General features: G+C 43.5%; 1 long non-coding RNA gene across 1 annotated transcript; it reads left to right on the forward strand.

The window, feature by feature from the left end:
* The first annotated feature begins 1,340 nt into the window (after positions 1–1,340).
* LOC112653921 (uncharacterized) lies at positions 1,341–12,563 on the forward strand. Its single transcript, XR_003132629.3, has 3 exons — positions 1,341–1,990; positions 10,036–10,146; positions 12,002–12,563. It is a non-coding gene; the product is annotated as an uncharacterized LOC112653921 (long non-coding RNA).
* Positions 12,564–20,322: the final 7,759 nt, after the last annotated feature.

The raw sequence follows: 20,322 nt of genomic DNA on the forward strand, positions 1-20,322 counted from the left end.
ACGTTGCATTTCACTACCGCAGACCTGCGTGCCCTCCTTGCGAAAAGAGTAGCTCAGCTCGTGAGATCTGACTTCCCGCACTGACACTCTGACATTTCTGATCTGAGAACAGCACTGCAATCAGCCACAGCCTCCTGTGCAGAAGTCAAGGACACACCGTGCTGATGGCTGGAGCAGGCTCAGCTCATTCATTTAACCAGCCTGGGGTTGCTGGCAGAGGAATATAGAGCCTCAGTGAGATAAGGCTGAACGTCAGGGGACAGGAAGGCAGCAGAAATGGCAACTCGTGTCAATACTCTGTAGGTCTGTGTATTACATTGAATGTTACAAAGCGTTTCCAGGTTCACTGTCAATATGGATTTCACAAACAATTCCACGGTTAGGCAGGGTGGTTATTTTTATCTACATTTGTGCACGGCCTTAGGTCCAAGTTTTGCATAAGATGAGAAAACAAGGCCTAAACTCAGATGTAGCGTGGTAAACAAATTACAAAGATTTCAGGTCTACAGTTCTAGATTTATGTCTATTGTCCTGGCCTTGGAACATGGCCAGTAACAGATTCTCCACTCTGAACTTTGTACTTTCCCCACATGTAAAAAAGGAATAGCAATAATAATAATGACTCAAATGGCAGAGAGTAGCTTGCAAGCTGACATCAGATCTTATATATGATGTAATGTAACAAACTGTAAGATGTGCGTTTGTCTGGTTGTGTTGCGTTGTTCTGGCACCTGGGCTGACCATGCTACCCACTCTTCTTACTGGGAGGTGAGCAAAATAATTTACATAATATGTGGAACAGATTCGCATTCCTGGGGCTATTCTTCCATCTAGGCCTTTCCATGTGTTACAGCACCTGCTTTCCATGCCCTTGTCATTCTTTTTCCCAAAAAAATGTCCATTTTTTAAAAGCTATCAAAAACTTCAACCTCCCCAAGGACCCTTCTGGTGATTACACCCTGCTGATTCAGCCACTGACCCCTACTCTGAGCTCAGAATTGGCTGGCCCTCTCAAGCTGGCCGGTTGGGCACCTACTTGTTCTTGGCAGATCACCAGAGGCAAGAAGAACACAGAATTTGTGCAGATAATTTGCCATCCCAGCTCAGCTGGGAGACTCTGAGGAAGTCACTGGATCCATGTTTCCTTATCTGCATATTTGAGAAAACAATCCTTGTCCTTCAACCCCACAGATTTCCAAACATCAAGAAAGGAGAGGTTGGAACATGCTCTATTATCTACATATTTTTGGAGAGATAATCCTCACTCTGATCATCTAAATATTACAATTTTATTTAGCTTTTTGTTAAAATCATAGCTAAAAACTCCCATATGAAAATGATCCCTGACTCAATGAACTTTCATGTTGCTTTTTAAAGACAGATGAAAGTAAGAAATATTTTCTCAAGACCCACTGAAAGCCAGGTGATGCATTAATTGTATCTGTGTGCTTCCTGCATTTTATTCCCACCAACAGGCCTCTAGGAGAATACTCCTGTCCCCTCACAGGGTGTGAGCAGCTCCTCCGGGTTCCTGCTGGAGGTGGCGGTACTTCCAGTTCTGCCAGTGACAGGTATGCACAGAAGGAGGAGAGGCAGGCTGGGAGCAGAGCCTGTGGGAGGTGCCTGCCGACGCACAGGTGGCACTGCCCAAACAGAACTAGAACTTCAGGTCTGCGCCCAGAAGGGGTCTTGGCTGTGTCTGGACACTTGTGGCTCATCTGTGAAGATGAAATGGAGGTGGAATGTGTGAATATGTTCAACCAGGGAAAGCGAATAGACTGAAATGTGGAAACCACGATGGGAAACAATTTAAACACAGGCTGTCGAAGAAGGCAGGATGGGGATGCCTGGGAAGGGGCCAAGAAGCCAGGGAATCATGGTGGCACGCTGCTGCAGAATTCAGAAGATGAGAGAATTTCCAACTGGAGCAAATGTCCAACAATGCTTGTGATTGTTTCATCTTTGTAACACAGGGATGGAGAAGGGCCCGGTGAGTTTGGCAGGCCGTTCTTTGTTACCACGGGGAGGCAGGGGGAGGAGGGGAGGACGCCCCCTCCCTCTCCTCTCAGGGTGACTGGGAAAAGGACAATGCTGACAGCTCAATGTGAGAGTGAAGACAGATGAGTGACAATGGGGGAGGATGGCAGCTCCAGGGAGAGATTCAGGCACATGAAATGGCCGGTAAACTGACAGAAAACTAGTGGTTGTTTACTGAGGAACCAGTGATTGGTTCATTAACTTGGGGCTCCTGCCATCTTCCACGCTGCAGAAATGTAGTCCCATCAGGCCCCCAAAGCTAGAGAGACACGTGGGTTAGCTAGAGGACCCCCTGCACTGGCAAGTAACATAAGAAAGGCATCCCACATTCCTGATCTCTCTCTCACACACACACAACAAACATGCACAACACATGCCACACACATAAATATTTACATACCACACATCACCTGTACATCATACACATGAAACATCCAATATGTGTCATGCTCATAACACTCACCACCCAACATGCACTACAGACTACACAGATGCATGGCACACGTGTACAAACATACACTGCACACACAATACACTTAAACACATAGGTAACACACATCATATTTACGTCACACACATCAGGCAAATAACAGAGCACACATCACATACACAACATGCACAGCACATGTAAATGCTCGCCACACGTACAAACATATGATACACATGTACGTGTACACAGCGCATGCATTATGCACTCAACACAACATGTATAACACATGTATAACACACTCCTGTAACACACACATACACACAGCAGAGCTGAGTTGCCTAGCAACCCAAGACTGTACACACCACAGGCCCGTGACTGGCATGGGATCGGGGGAAGAGAAGCAGGTGTGCCAGTCCTCAAAGAGCTACAGGATCAAATATTTAACCAAGTAGAGAGGAGAAGAAAAAGAAACCAAAGGAGTAGGGCAGCAGAACAAGACGTGGCCTCCTCCACCCCATGGATGCAAGCCACACGCCTCCTTTGCGCACAGCAACTGTGAGCTTCTGACCTCACCCTCAGATACGCAGCCCCTGAGTCCGAGCAGGCTGAGGCTGCTTTGAAGGACAGAACCACCCCCTCCTCCTTTTTTTTTCTTTTGCCTGGCAATGAATGAGTGGTCTCTTTCTTTGAAACCCACAGACACCACCTCCGAGTGGTTCTTTGAAATGCTGAAGGCAGAAAAAGTGCAGCAGAGGGACTGCAGATGCCCTTCTGCTGATGGAAAGAGAGGCTCTGAGAATGGACCCAACCTGAGCTAGGAAAAGTGAGGTTTTCTATCTCAACAGGCATCTTCATCTCACATTAAGATGAGATGACCCAGGCTGCAAAGGTGTTTTTTTTTTCGACCGATTCCTTTATGTAGGAAGAATCCCAGCCAAGCGTGACTGTTCTTCATTTCCTTTCTTTTCCATTCCTTTTCTTTTCATTTCTTTCTTTTCCTGCCTCCAGTGACAATGAATGGGATTCAGGAAGAAAGCTACCCTTCTTCAACGTTTTTCTCTTATCTCCTATTTATCTAGGAGGTAGAGAATTCCAGAAAGTACCTCCAGGCTCTCAGCAGGGATATTCTGGTTCCACTTCTTCACTGCTCTCCCTCACTCTCCAAGGTCTCTTCTGACAGTGCCACGCTGCATGCTGAGCTGTCATAGAATGTTCTGAAGCTGTGCAAAATGAACAGACAAAAAAAATTTCTCTTAGCCTCCCTAAATTAGTCATTGTCTCCAGCAGGGATATTCATTCCCTCTCACTTTTCTTGTCTGGCTCCTTTTTCTTCTTCTTTTTTTTTTTTTTTTTTTTTTTCTTGGTGGTTATTCTGATGTGAGCTCAGTATACACATCCACCTCAGAAAGGCCCCAGGATGCCAGGAAAGATCCTACCAGCTCACCCTCTCATCATGCTCCTCCTGAGATGGAGGCTTGCCATTGTCTGGATGGCTGCAGAACGCCTCGTCTTACACGTCTGTCTCCCTCTGTGTGTCCGTGTGATCACATCCCAATAACGTACAATGATGAGTCCCAAATGACACAAAATTAGAGTCACAATGCCCTCAGCTGTCATCTTCCAGTAGGCTGGGCCAGTGACTGTCTCAGGGTCTGCCCTGAGCTCAAAGAATTGGCTCAAAGTTCATCCATTTTTGAACAGACATTTACTGAGCAATGCTTCTTCGAGCTGTGTTCCCAGGTGATTCTTGCTTAAGATCCAGGTGCAAATATTAACAACATTAGTTTCACTCTCAAGGTCATAGTGAGTTTGCAGGTAAGTGTCCTGGCCACTCTACTGCAATGAGACTTAATGAGGCACTGTAGATACAAGGATGCAAAGAATAGGGTCCGTGTCTTGGAGGAACTCTGCATCCTGAAAGGCAAGCAAATAGACAATTATAGTAAGATACAAGAACTAGGATAAAGGCATGGATAGAGTCAAGTGTCTGTGTCCCTGTTTCCAACATAGTGCCCAGAACAATAAGAGGTGAGACACATCTTGTTGTTGCTGTTTCATTTCCAACAATGGCAGCGTTCTGTAGATAACATGTTCCCAGTAATGATCTACTCTTTCATCTCTTGCTGTCTTCCTCTCTTGCAGAACTCTGGAGTCTCCTGAACACATATACTCAAGGAGGTGGTCAAAAGAGTGGGTGACAATCAAAGGTAATGATCACCCATTCTGCTGTGCCCCTCTTCAACCCCTGCAACAAAATTATAGGGACTGATGTTGCCACCCCTCCTCACACATTCTCTGCCTTTCTCTCTTGTTAGATCCAGGATGCTCTTTGGAAAGTTCTTTTGGCTGGATCTAAACGGTTTCCCTCCTTGTGGCCCTTTTTCCCAATTTTTGCTCCTGCTGGTTTGACTATGCTAACACAGACTATGCTAACAAGTGCTCAGGATGACTGCTGCTAGATTATCCAAACAGGGTCAACCTGGTGCTAGAATTTGACCTAATGGCTCCTGTTACCCCTGGGAATGCTGATTCTTGCCAACTTCACTGACTATGGTCTCATCCTTCAGTGGTCACTCATGAGGCCCTTGCTGAGGTGAGAGGAACAGGCTCTCCCCCCACCTCAACTACAGCTCTTCTTTTTTTTTTAAGATTTTATTTATTTATTCATGAGAGACACACAGAGAGAGGCAGAAACACAGGTAGAAGGAGAAATAGGCTCCCTGTGGGGAGCCTGATGTGGGATTCGATCCTAATACCACGGGATCACAGCCTGAACTGAAGGTAGACACTCAATCATCACTGAGCCACCCAGGCACCCAACTACAGCTCTTCTTATCCCCTGAAGAGCATGATTTTGCCTACCATTTTCTTATAAGATTCTCTTCTCTGGCACTTCTCGCATGACTCCCACCAATGAATCACACAAGCTGGGAGTTTCCATGTGAGTAATAATGCAGCCTCCATCCACAACTGTTCAGTGTTCCTGGGCTTATTGTGTGTGTGTTTGATTTTTGTCAACTTTTTAATTAAAATGTCACCACAAATTTAAGAGAGAAAGAAAGGGCAGAGGAGAGGCCAGGATGAGAGAGGCATGTCAGGATGTATCAAGCTCTGTAAGCAGTTCCTCCATTTCTTTCTCCTCCAAGTGTTCTGAATTTCTGACATTTCTATATTTTTAGTAGCTTCAGATTCTGAAGTTTATGGGTTGCAGAGCGTGAGGCACTGCCTTGCCAAGTGGCAAGGATATAAAAACAAATGATAAACAGAAAAGTTAACTGAACAAGCACAATGCTGCAAGATAAAGACTGAGAGGACAGGAGGGGTGTTGGAGAACCCTGGGGACAAGGCTGTGCTGAACGGGGATGGAGGCAGGACGGGATATAATCATCTCTCTTAGCTCTTCCATGCTTGTCTCCTGAGACATCTGGTCTCCTAAGATCCCAGCTTCTTCCATGGGAAGGCCGATGTTTTCTTTTTCTGCTACACTTGCCCACTTTCCACAAGATGCTTAGCACTCTGTGAGAGGAAATGGAATCACCTAAAAAGGTCCAAAACTGGCAGACCCTTGCCCCCAGATCTGCAGGCAAATCTCCGTGTGACCTAGAAGAATCATTTAGCTCCCATTTTCTTCAGCTGTAAAATAAGTGTGACCCATAATCACCAAACTACAGACTAGCCTTAAAACTCTGTGAGTCCATAATCCTGACCCTTGGATCAAGTTAGAGAAGAAACTCTAAAGACTTGATCATGTGTGTGCAGAAGTTGTTTCAAGGGGTGAACTTGGACCTCATTTTTTCTCTATACAAATCAAGGACATTAGAATAGTTGATTGTTTCATTCTCTTGCATTTCTCTCTAAAATGCAAGAAGTATATGAATCAAAATGCTGAGCTTTCATCCTCAAAGATCAAGCCCCAAATGGCACTTTATCAGGGCTCAATATAAAAAGGAGGAATAGACCTTCTCCACATATAATTCACTGGCCCGTTGATAAGAACCTGTATTTTCAATGGGTTCATTTTTATCTCAGCCATAAAATCTCAATCCTGTCTCAAACATGATATTTTCCCTTTCAATATAAGAGGCAATTTATTTTATTGTTACTTGAAACTAAAGGAATCCAATAAACTGGTTTGGAGCCAAAGAAGACCATAATGACAAAATGATTGATCTTTTTATAATGCATTGCATTGCTATCCTTAAATTGGAGAAATGCAATATAGAAGATATTCATTTATACCACCGGCTGGTATTTATTTCTGTAATAGAATGCAACACTCCTTTGTATTTATTAAGGGCCTGTCACCACTAGAAATACAAAGTAAAAGGGCCTCACTGTGAATTCTCAAGCACAGTCAAATATTGGTTGTTATGCCCCACTGACGTCAAAGATCTATATGGGAGTCTGAGGTAGAAATACCCACTCTATTGCAGAGTGAGAAAAATGCAAGTGTTGTATGCAGGATCTGTTGTTAGAAGTGAAGGCTATGGAAACAGATACTAATCAACAGGACAAAGGAAAAAAATATTTTAAAACAACTGAAGTTGTTCAACGATAGGAAATGACAAAAGGACATTAACCTTAGAGGTAAGGTTCTGGGCTGGATGCATTGCATACCACCTTCCTGAGCCTCCAAGCTCCCTCTGAGATATATCTTATTACTTCATCACACAGATGAAAAGTCAGGGGTTCAAGAAAGGTAAACTCTTCTCTTTGGGCCATATTTGAGCCAAGACTTGAAATGCATTTTAACTAATTCCAAAGCCCATCCATTTTCACTGTATCACATTGCATCTTCATGACATAAGTATGTTCTCATAAATTGTTTCATGGGCAAAGAAGGCCAGCTGATAACAACATATTGAATGGTGAATATTTATTTTATAAATGTCTACAATCTTTTGTCAAGAATAGTCTTGGCTGAAGTTGTACTTGAACTGTACGAGGTCTTCGGGAATGCATCTCTCCTGAATATTCTATACTAACCAGAGGCAGGGGGTGTGATAATTGAGAATTGTCACAAGGTTTTATCAATTCTGAGGATGGATAGCTTATCATAGAAGACTGCTGAAGGAATAGGAAGGCAGAGGAAGATCTAGTCTCTGTACCATGTGTTGTCCACTATTCCAAATCTCTGCTCAGATTCAGTTAAGACTCTATGATTCTCAAACTTTTCCCCGTCACCTACAAACCTTCCCTGTCCCTGTTTCCCAATTCTGGGGACACTTCTGATTTTCCCACAAGTGGTCATACTTTTCTTGAATCTTCGCTGTGAGTAACAGCTCACCACATCCCACATTTGCTCCCTAAATTTTGAACAATCACATGATGACCCATTTCATCTTTGTACAGCTCTGACTCTCAAAAAAATGTTTCCATATACTCATCTCAATTGTCTCTTTTATAACTTCCACCTTTTGGTTCTGTCATTTTGGGTCAAATAGAACAAATTTGCATAATCTTGTAAAGTACTTCAGAAAAAGGCATACCACCTTCAGTGTGTGACGGTGAAGATGGTGATCATGTTGTCAGAAGTCACAGGTCCACTCTTAGTTTTGCTTCTCACTTGTGCTTTGAGTATTTGATCATGAGTAGGTTACTTCATCTCTTAAACCCTCCACTCTAAACTTCACATTAACCCACTGAAAAATGAGTGAATTGTATGTGATGAGTTTCTAAAATTTCACCCACCTTGAATTCTAAGTGATTTTCTAATCCCTCAGAATAAAGAGTGATAGTGACTCCATGTCCTTCTCTCCAACTGGCCTCCCACAATTTCATGGGTTGAGGAGGGGGGAGGGGAGAGTTCAGTTCTGGTATATTTCTCCCCTCATAAACCGAAAATATTCCTACTAAATCCCTTATCATCTCACTTTCACTATCTGATCTCAAGAATCTGAGGCAATGAAATCTCTCCTCCCATATTTTCAAATATACATTTCTAGCTGTGCTAAACACTAAATACACATCATCACCGCCTACATCACCATTACCACTACCATTACTACCAAAAACCTGGGCCTGCACCTCTCACTAATAGTTCTAAATATTTGCCCAGCCCATCAGAGTCCCTTCCAAAGATTAATCCTTCAGTGAACTTTATATTTAAAAATATTTTGCTTATCATGCAAAATGTAAGAATACACATTTTAGGTAATAATACTTAACTTCTTGATAATTGTACTAATAAATGGCCCATGTCACCCTGCCTTTTGGAAATTCTGATATTCCAGAAGGTTGTACATATCTGTAAATCGCTCTAGTTCCAAGCACAAGCTAGGCAACCATTATATGAATTAACACTTCTTACTTGCTGATTGCTGTAGGACTTTTTGATGCATTTAGTGGTTAGCCAGCCTTCACCCATTCCTTTACTGATGGTTAAGGGGGATGAGGACCCCTGATGGAGAGCTTCTTTTCAAAGCCCTCCATACTCCCATTGAGTTCCAATCTTACAATAACTTTATCTTATGAAAGCTTGGATTTAAACCACTAAAACAAATCACAGGTGGGCTTGGGAGAGGGTAGGGAGAGGTGAGGCAATTACTCATCCTTGATAGAGACTAAGAAGGACAAACCATTCAGTACAGTTTTTGCTCCATGGAGTGGATGACTCTGGGATGCCAAATCAGGAGAATACATTTTTCCTAATTGTCCAAAAATGCAGAAAGCTGATTTCACTCCCATGAAACACCAAGGTTTCTTGGTGGAAGGATCTACAATTTGCAGAGGGAAATGGTTTTCTTCTGTCCTGTGCTGCCCGACTTCTGGAGACAGTTGCTGAAGCCTGATTCTTCTTGTTTGAGGGTCAGCTTGGTTTTCTCAAAACCCAAACTCTCAGGTACTGCATTGCCCAAAGAAACTTGCTCCTCAAAACTGTTGACTTATACTCTCCTTGCCTTTCATGTTTATTTGAAATAGAATTCAACTTCCATTCACAATTGTGCTGATTTTTTAAAATTTACTTTTGTGTGATGAAAGAGATTATTTTTTTTTCTTCTCATCCATTATATGATGGCTGGGATGTCCCTGGGATTTGTTCTGGTAAGTATGTTTCAGATTAATCAATAAAGCACCCAATTTTGATAAGTGAGAATCACACTTGGAATTTTACCGAATATTCCTACAGTGCATATATAATAATTTAAGATAACTACCGCCTCCTGGGGCACCTGAGTGACTCAGCCAGTTGGGTGATTTCTTGATTTCAGCTCAGGTCATGATCTCAGAATCATGAGACTGAGCTCTGCATCAGACTCTGTGCTGGATATGGAGCCTGTCTAGAACTCTCTCTCTCTTTCTCTCTCTCTTCTCTCCCCTTCCTGCCCCCCAACCCCTAGCTCTCTTTCTTTCTCAAATAACAAATAAAAGATAACCACCACCTCTTTACATATTATGGTGATAGATCTCTTTTCTTTTTTCCCTCTTCCCCCAAAATGGGCTCATGGTCTAAGCTGGGAAAATAATAACACCTCACTTGTCAGGTAACAAGAATTAGTCTGTGGAGTAGTCCCAAGTTAAGCCAATTACATTTCTCCTATGATAAGGAAGGAGTTCTTTCCTTTCAGGTAGTGAAGATGGGAGAAATTTCCAGAAACTTCTAGAAGTTGGGAACCCTTCCTTGTGGAAAAGACAGTCTTCAAGAGTATAGATTGAAGCTAGATGAGACAGAAGCAAAGGTAAGTGTAGAGGAAAGATCTGTCATTATAGCCATTAGCCACAACCTGGCCTTTCCCACTACAGAGGTCAATAAATGGCCCTATTTGTTTCAACTGTTTTAAGTTTGGGTTCTCTCTCTTGCTACTAAAGAGAGTACTGAATACAATAGATCATGGACAAGTTCTTGATACAAAGGGTACAACTGTTGCTGACAGAGGCTAGTCACAGCAGCTTGGAAAGGAGTCCAACAGTCTGAAGTCTACTGTCTTTCCTCTTTCCTGCTGTTGGAGGTTCATCATACCACCTAACCTCTCAGAACCACATCTTCCTGGGCAGAAAAACACAAATCAGTATCACTCTGTATTGCTCATGCCTTCTTATTTTCTGTATTTTTTGATGATTTATGAGGCCCTTGAGGCCCTCCTGACTATAGAGTGACCACCCCTCTCAGGGTTAGCCAGTTCCTAGAGACAGTAAAGGTCTTTCCTGGGAGCATGTTTTCAATATGTGAGCCAGTAATTCCAGAGTGTATGTACCCAATTTCCTCCTCTCTAGAGATCTCACCTCCAGGCCCATGTCCTGTTCACCCCAAGGCCAAGTACCCGATGACCAGAATAACTCTGATGCCCCAGAGTGTCCTGAATTATTCAATCTAGCCAATCCTAAATCTGCTCACTCTGCCTTGGTTATTCCTTCCCAAGGAAACCACAGTAAAGGCTCCTGCTCACATTTTCCCCTCAGTCCCTCTGCTTCCTGACCAACCCTAATGTGGTCATGCATGGGCCCCTGTGGCATGGTGTCCTCCTCCTTTTGGGAACCTCGAGTAACAAACTATCTTTCCAATGGCAATTGTCTCCTGGTCTGTGGGCCACACTGTAACTGAATAATAATAAAGCCTATATTTTAAAACACTACTTCCAAATGTTGGTGAGATGAAGCAGCTCATGTAGTGTTAGGCATGATGAGCCTGGACCATTTGGCCATTCAATAAATGCTAGAAAAGACTCACTTAGTGACAGTTAGGATCTGAGGGCACCGCAAGGGTAACTAAAGCTGCCAAACTTTGAATCCCAATGGTTGATATGCAGTCTTTCCTTGCAAACCTCCAGAAAGTAGATTCTGTGACAAATGTGCACCATTATTTTTTATCTCACTCATTCTATGGACATCCATGAAGCACCCACTCCCTGCTAAAGTGGTGACCAAATCAGATATCATTTCTGTCCTCATGGAGTTTAATCTTATAGATGAAAGATACTGAACAAGAACAAAGCTACAACTGTGATATATACTGTGGACACAAAATAAATACTGCATATGACCATGAAACCTCCTTTAAGCCTGCCTGAGAGGGAAGGGGAAAATAATACTTGTTTAAGATTAATTCTTACACGTCAGGTAACCTATTTTCCTATTTATCTTATATTTCTCTATTATTTAGATGATTATAATACTTCTATAAATAATATCACAGTTATCTAAGTAATGAAACCCAGATATGTTTTAAATACTAATGCCTCAAATGTGTACAGTGTTTTACACTTTACAATTCACTTGCATATATTAACAACCATGCATGTGGAATACACATTTGTGAGGTGCTTTCATCTGGCTTTTCCCTAAAAGCTTTGGCACTCAGGTTGGAGGGAATCAACCCAGAGTGGGTTAGAGCCAAGGCTCTAAGGGCCTCTGACTCTAAATCTGGAATATCTGGAGTTTGGAGGGATTGTGCTGTTGCTGTCATTGAAATAGCAGATGACAAATCATGACATCCTGCTTTCGATGCCTCTGAAGATAAGACAGAGAAGACCTATGGCCCCATGACATCCCCTTTCTCCCTCACATGCTTTAATCTTAGGGATGTTTCACTCCCAGGCCCCATCACAAGCTGAGTCCCCAGGATGGTTTCAGAGTACTACCAAGCTTAGAGTCTCTCCAGCCACAATGGAAGACAATGGGAATTGGGATGACGTAGATGTCCAGGTTGCACAGTCCAGAACCAGCTTCGCTCCAGGAAGGGGAACCAGCAAAATTTGGATGCTGCAGCTACTCTCTTCTGAAAACTAGGGACCTGGAAGATGAGAACTTCTCATTTGCCAAATCAGGTTCCCTTACAGGTTAAGAATTCATGGTGATAAAATGGAACTTTCTGCTTGAAGCAGCACCATTTGAACTGCTGGCCAAAGTGGCAACCAGAAGGGAAATATTGCCCATGAACCAGCAGCCCCCAGACTGCTCAGTCTGAAAGCAACGCAGAATTTCACAGTCACTCTGCACCTAAGGAGCCCTGGGTACCAAGATCCAAACACCCAGGGCTACCATCGACCTGCGTCCCGGGGGTTGATTCTCACTGATTCCATCTTGAAGCATAAGAGTATGTTCACTGAGGGGGGGACTTGACGGGATGAGCACAGGGTGTTTGTTATATGTTGGCAAATTGAACTCCAATTAAAAAAAAAAAAAAAAGAGTGTGTTTATCGCTAAATGATGGAGGCTGACCTGCCGACAGAACAGGGCCCAAGGGATCACAGCTGGAGGAAATGCCTGCAGTTGCTCAGAACAAGAAAACCAGGGCTTTGGAAAATCTTGATAACGAACACATTTTCACACAAGGAGACTTCATGCACATGGAACTCGAGTTATTTGAAAAAAAAAAAAGTGCTGATATCAAGCCACTTAAGCAATACTTGATGGCACCATGCTTGATTGAAAAATAAAATACGGTGTCTCCCGTGGGCACACTGTGCTGACTTCACAAAATTGCTGCAGCTGGAAGTCCAGGGAGCCTTGCCGCTCAGTGATGGGCGAATCTCTGGAGGTTTAGAGTTCAAGTTCAGTTCGGGTAATAGCTTAGCTGCTTTTATGTTTCTAGAAGCTTAATAGAGTCTGGGGGAGGAAGAAAAGGGTTGGGAAAAGGGAATTGCTTTGATCAGCTAATTGCAAATGCACAGATCAGAAGAACAGGAAGGACGGCTGGGGAGGCATGATCTCAGCCCAGACATGGCATATGGGGAGTACCAGGAGGACAAACCCTCAGCTGCATCAGGTGACACTGGGAAAGAAAAGGTGTCTCTTCTCTTGTTTCTTATTCTGAGGTCTTGAGTTAACTCAGAAAAATGAAGGTCGTGTGTATAGTTTTTTTTGATCCACCCACATCAGCTATAAATGTGCTCATCATTTCTGCCTGCACAGTACTGAGCTGATTTGTCTAGAATAGTATTGGCTTATGATGCTGAATCATTCATCAACTCAACAAGCATATGTTTTAAGATCCACCATGGTAGGTCCATATGCATAGTTGTGAAGTAAGTGAGAGGGTCAGAATTTGAACCTCAAACAGTCTGGTTCTAGAGCCAGCCTCTGGAACACCAACAATGCACCTGGACAGTGATATTTCCCAGGGACCTGGGGCAGGTTATTTCAGGTCCCCACTGGTAAAATGGAGGTCATAATAACACCTACTTCATAGGGTTGCCAAGAGGATGAAAATCAGGTAATATATGTAAAGCGCTTAGAATAGTGCCAAGCACATAATCAGGGCTACATTAGTGGGGAAAACAGACACTAATCAAATAATCACCAAGGAAATGGATAATTATAGAAACTGTGATGTGTGTTATGAAAGAAAGGTATGTGGGTCAATGAGTCCTGGATGAATCCAGGGAGGGAGGGAGAATCAAAGGTTATTCAAAAGTGGTGATATTGGAAGGGAGAGATCCAGTTGAGTGAGACCTTACTGGAAGCAAAGATTTGGGAGAGAATCCCAAGCTGTTCCTCAATGATCTACTTTCCAATAGAACAGTGATGGGCAACATTTTTCTGTGAAGGGCCAGACCACATGGCTGTGAAGGCTTTGTTGCAACTCCTCAACTCTGCTGTTGTAGTGCAGAAGTGACTACAGGCAATAGGGATTGTCAACCCCTTTACTGAACTGTATGCTTGCCCAGGGCATAGACCTTGTCTTAACCACCTTTGTAGCCACAGTCCCTGAAATTTCCAAGGTGCTCAACAAATGCTTGTTGAAGGAATAAGAGTATACAAGTAATGCAGTATCTACTCAGGAAAACACCTTCACCCTAGGATTCTGTTAAGTATCTAAGAGGGATCAAGATACAATATAACTCATAGGGCAGAGGTGGCATAGTCAGTTAAGTATCTGATCTTGTTTCAGTTCAGATAGTGATCTCAGTGAGATTATGCCTCACCCTAGGCTCCTCCTAGGGATCCTGGCTCAGCTCGGAGCCTGCCGAAGACTCTCTTCTTTCCCTCTGCCTCTGGCTCCTCAAATAAATAAATCTTTACAAAAAAGATACATCATAACTCAAACCTCACCTATTAGAGAACATTTTCCCTGGTAAACCTACCCTGCAGTGTTCACTTTAAATGAATCTTCTCTGTAAGAGCCCCATCTCCAAATACATTCACATTCTGAGATACTAGAGGTAAAGGCTTCAACATATGAATTTGGTGAGAACACGTTTCAGCTGGTAACATGAAAAAAACAAATGGAACTCTAGACATAGTATGTGTCACAGCCTAGTTTTAAGCCCAGGACTCTGATGAAAGCCATGCTCTTTGGCAGGACAGCACATTTGTCCAGTCCACGAGTGCTCCCAGTAGAGACTCCATCCCTCCAACCTTGACTCCCTGAACCACATCTGTGCAGTTTTTCCTGAGTAGCAGCCCCAGGCTCCAGCTGCCACCCCACAGCTACTCTCCCCGGGCCTCAGTGCAGAAGCTCCTGCTGGACAAATCTCCCAGAGTGTTCTGCAATAGGCAGGTCTTTGGGTATGATTTTTCTGTGCTTATGCTGTCCTTCTGGGGGGAAAAAAAATCATGTTCTCCGGGACAGCCTGTTCATCTAGTTGTCCCAGCAACATCATGCCTAGAGCCTTTGGAGCCTTTCAAACAACTCATATAAAAGGTTTCTTAGTTGCATTAGGGAACCAGTCTCTTTATTTTTTTTCTTCAGTCACTTCTGAGTCATATGTCTATTGCTGTGCTTTGTTCCCTCTTCTCATATCTTGGAGCAGGAAACAGCTCCTCCAGGTGTCCCTTAGTGCAAGATGAGCTGATTCTACCCCAGAAATGGATGTTAATGTGTTCCTTTCTTCCCCAACCCTGTGACCCCTGATCTCAATAGACCTTCAGCTGTTGGTGACTTCCAGCTGACTCTCCTACAGTGTCCACCCATCCAAACTGTCCTCCACTCAAGTCATCAGAATAATTGATTTGCAACTAGAATCTCTCCATGTGATCCCCACGTCTGATAGTGCTCATGTTATTGAGGATGTGAGAATTATTCCTCCCCGCATGGACTCAATTCCTCTGCTCTCCTGCCTCATAGTCCACTTACACACCCATAGTCAGGAGCTTCTTACCACAATTGTTCTACCCTAGAGTTGCTCACCTCCACACCTTGCTCACCTTGCTTCCTCTGTCTGTGATGCATTTGCTTATATCCTTTCAGTCTATAGACCCAGTTTGTCACCAGCTCTTAAGGGAGCCTTCCTTGGTCCTTCCCTTACTGGGTTAGGTCCTGTCTCCCACCATAATTCCCTATTTCATACCTCTGTCGTCTAGTCACTAGATTGGCTTGTATATCCCTGCCATGTGTCCATCTTCCTGACAAGACCATGAGCTTCTCAAGAACAGAAGTTGAGAGTCACTGTTAAAGTCCTAGTGCTCAGCCTCCTGAGCATCCCTTAAACAAAGTAGATGCTCTGCCAATATTGAACTGAGCTCCTGGTTTTCAAGCCTTCACCCTATGTCCCCAGCCCATAAACACAGATGATATTGGCCTGAAAACCACCACACCCTCTCAGCAGTCTTTAAACCAAGATTAGCAAGGAAGTTGGCAGGAGTCCCAAATGCCTCTTCATTTGTCATATCTGTTGGCTCAGGGGCACAAATGCAAATCAAATCTTAAGAACAACTCAAAGTAGTTCATCATTCCCCAAGGTAAGCATGTAAATTAGGCTCAACTAATGTCTCTGGGTTTTGCCAACCATGGAATTATGTTGAAAAGACAGAGAAGGATATACAACTCTGCCTGCATCTTGCCTCCATTGAGAAGCCTCACACCTCAATCTACCCTTAACCCATATCATCTCTATTTCCTGATCTTTGGCTTAGACTCACTTGAAAAATAAAGTGGAAATTTATTGCCCAAATGCAGCTTGGGTGGAGACCTTATTCTCACCCTCTATGTGAAACTCTGAGCTATAAAAATGGAAGACTCTTCTAGACAGAAATGTACTATGAAAATTCACCTCTGCTGAGCGTGTCCAAATTATGACCATAAAAGAGTGAGACATCCCTTTTTTAGCCAGATCAACCTAGTTATCCTGATATTCCAGCCTCCCCTTGCTTCCCTAGGAATGTGATTTTCTTTTTACATAGGAAATATGGACTTTGAAAGTGGAAAGAGAATGCATGTTGCTTCTCAAGCACCTGTGCAAATAAGATTTGCTTCTCTGGAAGGCAGAAAAGTCCCCAAATAACTGCAGCAAAGGTGTTTCCAAAGAAGATTCTCACAATAGAGTGAACATTTGTGTCCTCCCAGTTTATATGTTGAAATACTCACCACCAATGTGATGGTATTTAAAGGCAGGTTTTTTTGGTAGATGATCGGGTCATGAGGGTGGAGCCCTCATGAATAAGATTAGTGCTTTATAAAGAGACATCAGAGATCACTGTCAGCTCTCCTCCATGAGGGGGTACAATATGAAGCTGGGAGTCTGCAACCCTTAGAAGGGATCTCACGGGAACCTGAACATGCTGATGCCTTGCTCTCAGACTTGCAGCCTCCAGAACTATGAGAAATAAAATTCTGTTCATAAGCTGCCTATTCTGTTGCACTTTTGATACAACAGCCAGAGATGCCCAAAGATAGTTCTGGATGCCAGAGGTTCTCTGAGCTGTCTAGCACCCCAGGGAAATGCCTAATCACCTCAGATGTCTGGGTGTACATGGAGTGGGAAAATCACCTCATCACGGTAGGCACCAGCTCTCCAACTTGCAAGCAGTCTTGGACTCTGATAGCAATGCTGGAGCTGGGGGATGGGTCCGCCTTCAGGGCACAGCTATGACATCAACCTGGCCCTGGGAAAGTCACTTTCTTCCTTGAGCTTCACCTTTCTCACCTCTAAATAGTAAGGTTTATACTCAATGCTAGTCCACATTTTTATCAGAGGGAGGTTTTTTGGGGGGAGGAGGGAAGGGACACAATATCATAGATTTGTTTGGGAATCAGAATAAACTGTACACTCAAGAAAAATGCCCATTCTGCACACAATATCACTGGGGAACAAATTTCCTAAACCCATACATCAATCCCACGGCTACGCCTGGAATCTAGGCACAGAATCCCCATCTGGCAGTAAAATTCTGTGACTTGGGGGTGGAGGGGGGTAGATGTTGCAGAATTCAGCAATAACAGCAATGAATGAAACCTCAGAAGTCTGCAACACCATCCCATTTTTCAAAAGTCTCTGATTTCTGAGCAGGATGACTGGCCTTCATTTGCATGCAATTTCCAAATATGTTTCATGGTATAAATTCTGAGTGACTTGAAGGATAGTAAACTTCCGTGTCTGCCTGTCCTTCTCCATAGGTCATTATAACGTTCCACATGTTCTCTAGGCACCCCTCCCCTGCTCTGGGTGCTACAGTGCAGGGGGTGGGGGAGGGGCAGGGGGTGTTGGATGGGGCAGAAAGACCAGTCCCACTTCTTCCTGAAAGCTCTCCAGACCTCACCCTCATCCACCTGCCCTCCTCCCCATCCCCATTACTATTCAATGTCTGCTAAGCAGATATAGTCCCACTTTTAAAATTTTATTCATTTTACTTATATCTTACCTCCTTCTGAAAACATATTGGGAGTTACTTTAAAGATTTGAGAAAATCCTAAATATAGTCTAAACATTGAAAAGCAAACTCAAGATTAAGAAAGATGGAGAGGGAAACATTTGAACCACAAGTGTCAATAATGTTGCTTTAATTACGTGTCAGATTTGGCTTTGCAATTCCTTGAAGCAGGACACAAAAGAAAAATCTAGCATCGTCTTTTATAAGAAAAACAGAAATGAACTAATTCCTCATGGGACGAAATTACATTTTTTATCCTGCTACTAAATTCTAAAAGAGATTTCTCATGTGAGCCCTTTTGAAAATAACAGCATAGCATAATAGGCATCCTTGTTGGAATATTAACAATTATATGTACACACATTTCCTGGACTTGTATCAAGTGAGTGACAAGCTGCTGGTTTCTGGGGATCCAAAGAGAAAAGGAGGTCTAGACTTCCATGGGATACATGAATGAGAAGGACTGTAAGCTGATCAATTCCAGGACACGAAGTACAGAGGAGGGACGCGATGATTCCACAGAGGGTGGTACCATTCATTCAGTCTTCACTCATTCGTGAAATATATGTGGACCCCTGGTACTGTCCAAGCATTGCTCAAAGCCCTTAGGATACGTCAGTGAGCAAGATGGACCAAATTCTTGCCCTCTGGGAACTTATCTTACAGTGAGGGAGACAGAAGTAAGTCAATTAACATGTGTGTATCCATGGGGCCAATGATAAAAAATCAGGATAAAGCAAGCAAGAGGAAAGAGAAAGGAAAGAAAAAGGAGACCAGAATTGATAATTAAAAAAAAAATTTTTTTTTCCTTTATTTACCTGAGAGAGAGAGAGACAACAAGCAAGAGGAGGGGCAGAGAGAAGCAGACTCCCCGCTGAGTGCAGAGCCTGACTTGGAGCTCCATCCCAGGATCCTGAGATCATGACCTGAGCTGAAGTCAGACACTCAACGGACTGATCTACCCAGGTGCCCCCAGAATTGCTCTTTTGGCAGTGATGATCAGACAATTCCTCTAAGGGGAATATGTGAACAGAGACTTCGAATGGAAGGAGGGGCAAGGCATGTAGATATCTGAGGAATGAATGTTCCAAGCAAAAAAGTCAGAAGTCGCAAAGACACTGTGATAGGTGGAGCTGTGTCCCCCGACATTTCACGTTGAAATTCTGGCCCCCAGCATATCAGAATGTGACTGTATTCGGAAATGGGGTCTTTAAAAAGAGTGAATTTAAAATGAAGTCATTAGGTTGGGCCCTAATCTGATACAACCAGTGTCCTTTTAAAAGAGGAGATTAGGATACAAACAAAGGGGACAGACCAGGTGAGGACACAGGGAGAGGATACCATCTGCAAGCCAAGGAGAAAGGTCTCTGAGGTAACCAACCTTGCTGACACTTTGATCTTAGACTCCTACCTTCCAGAAAGGTGAAATAAATAAATAAATAAACCTCCCAGTCTATGGTACTTTGTTCTGGTAGCGCCAGCAAACAAAGATGGGCCTGATGTGGGGATTTATTGGGCATATTTAATGAAGAGGTTGATCTGCACAAAATCAGGCAGTTTTTGAGGGATGAAGCCATGACTTATCTTTGTCTTTCTGTTCTACCATCTTGCACAGGTACACACTGGGTGCTCAGAAATGCTCACTGATGAGGGAATGGAGGAACAAATGAATGAGCAAGTCACAAATAAGGATCCTGGTCTCCACATGCTCACTTCTTGATACCACACTGATGTTTGCCAAAGTTCCATATATTTATCCATTGCATTCTCTAGCTCTCCCTCCTCCCAAGCTCTCTTTGGAGCCCTCAAACCATGGAAGTCTATTGCAAAGGTTCTCCTTCCAGAAGGAAACTGTGAAACCTCACTGTGAAGATACACAATGGGGCCAGGAATTGTTTCAGTTACTCATCTGACAGACTTTCCTTGGTCCTCTACTGTTTAGAAGCAAAGATGCCACAGCATCACTATGGTAAGAAACCCACTCGAGAACACAGAATACAGAGAGCAGAGAATTGTGAACCAGCGTGTTTTCCTCCAAAGATCAATCAGGTCCACACCAGCGCATATACTCACCCTCTCTCTCACTTCTCTCTCTCTCTCTCTCTCTCTCTCTCTCACACACACACACACACACACACGGAGAACAAAGTTGCAGCTAAACAAAGAGGACAGTGCTTGCATAGGTCTGGAGTGGCATTCAAGCACCAGATAGCTAGTAGGTGAGAAGGCAGGTCCACCAAGGGCAGAGGGCAGGGCCAGGAGCAAACAAGCAGTCCAAATGCCTTTTGCTACCAGATTAAGACAAGTAGAAGTGCCTTTGGTCCTCT

This window comes from Canis lupus, chromosome 3 (assembly GCF_003254725.2).
Source record: "Canis lupus dingo isolate Sandy chromosome 3, ASM325472v2, whole genome shotgun sequence".
In the NCBI taxonomy this organism is placed as follows: domain Eukaryota; kingdom Metazoa; phylum Chordata; class Mammalia; order Carnivora; family Canidae; genus Canis; species Canis lupus.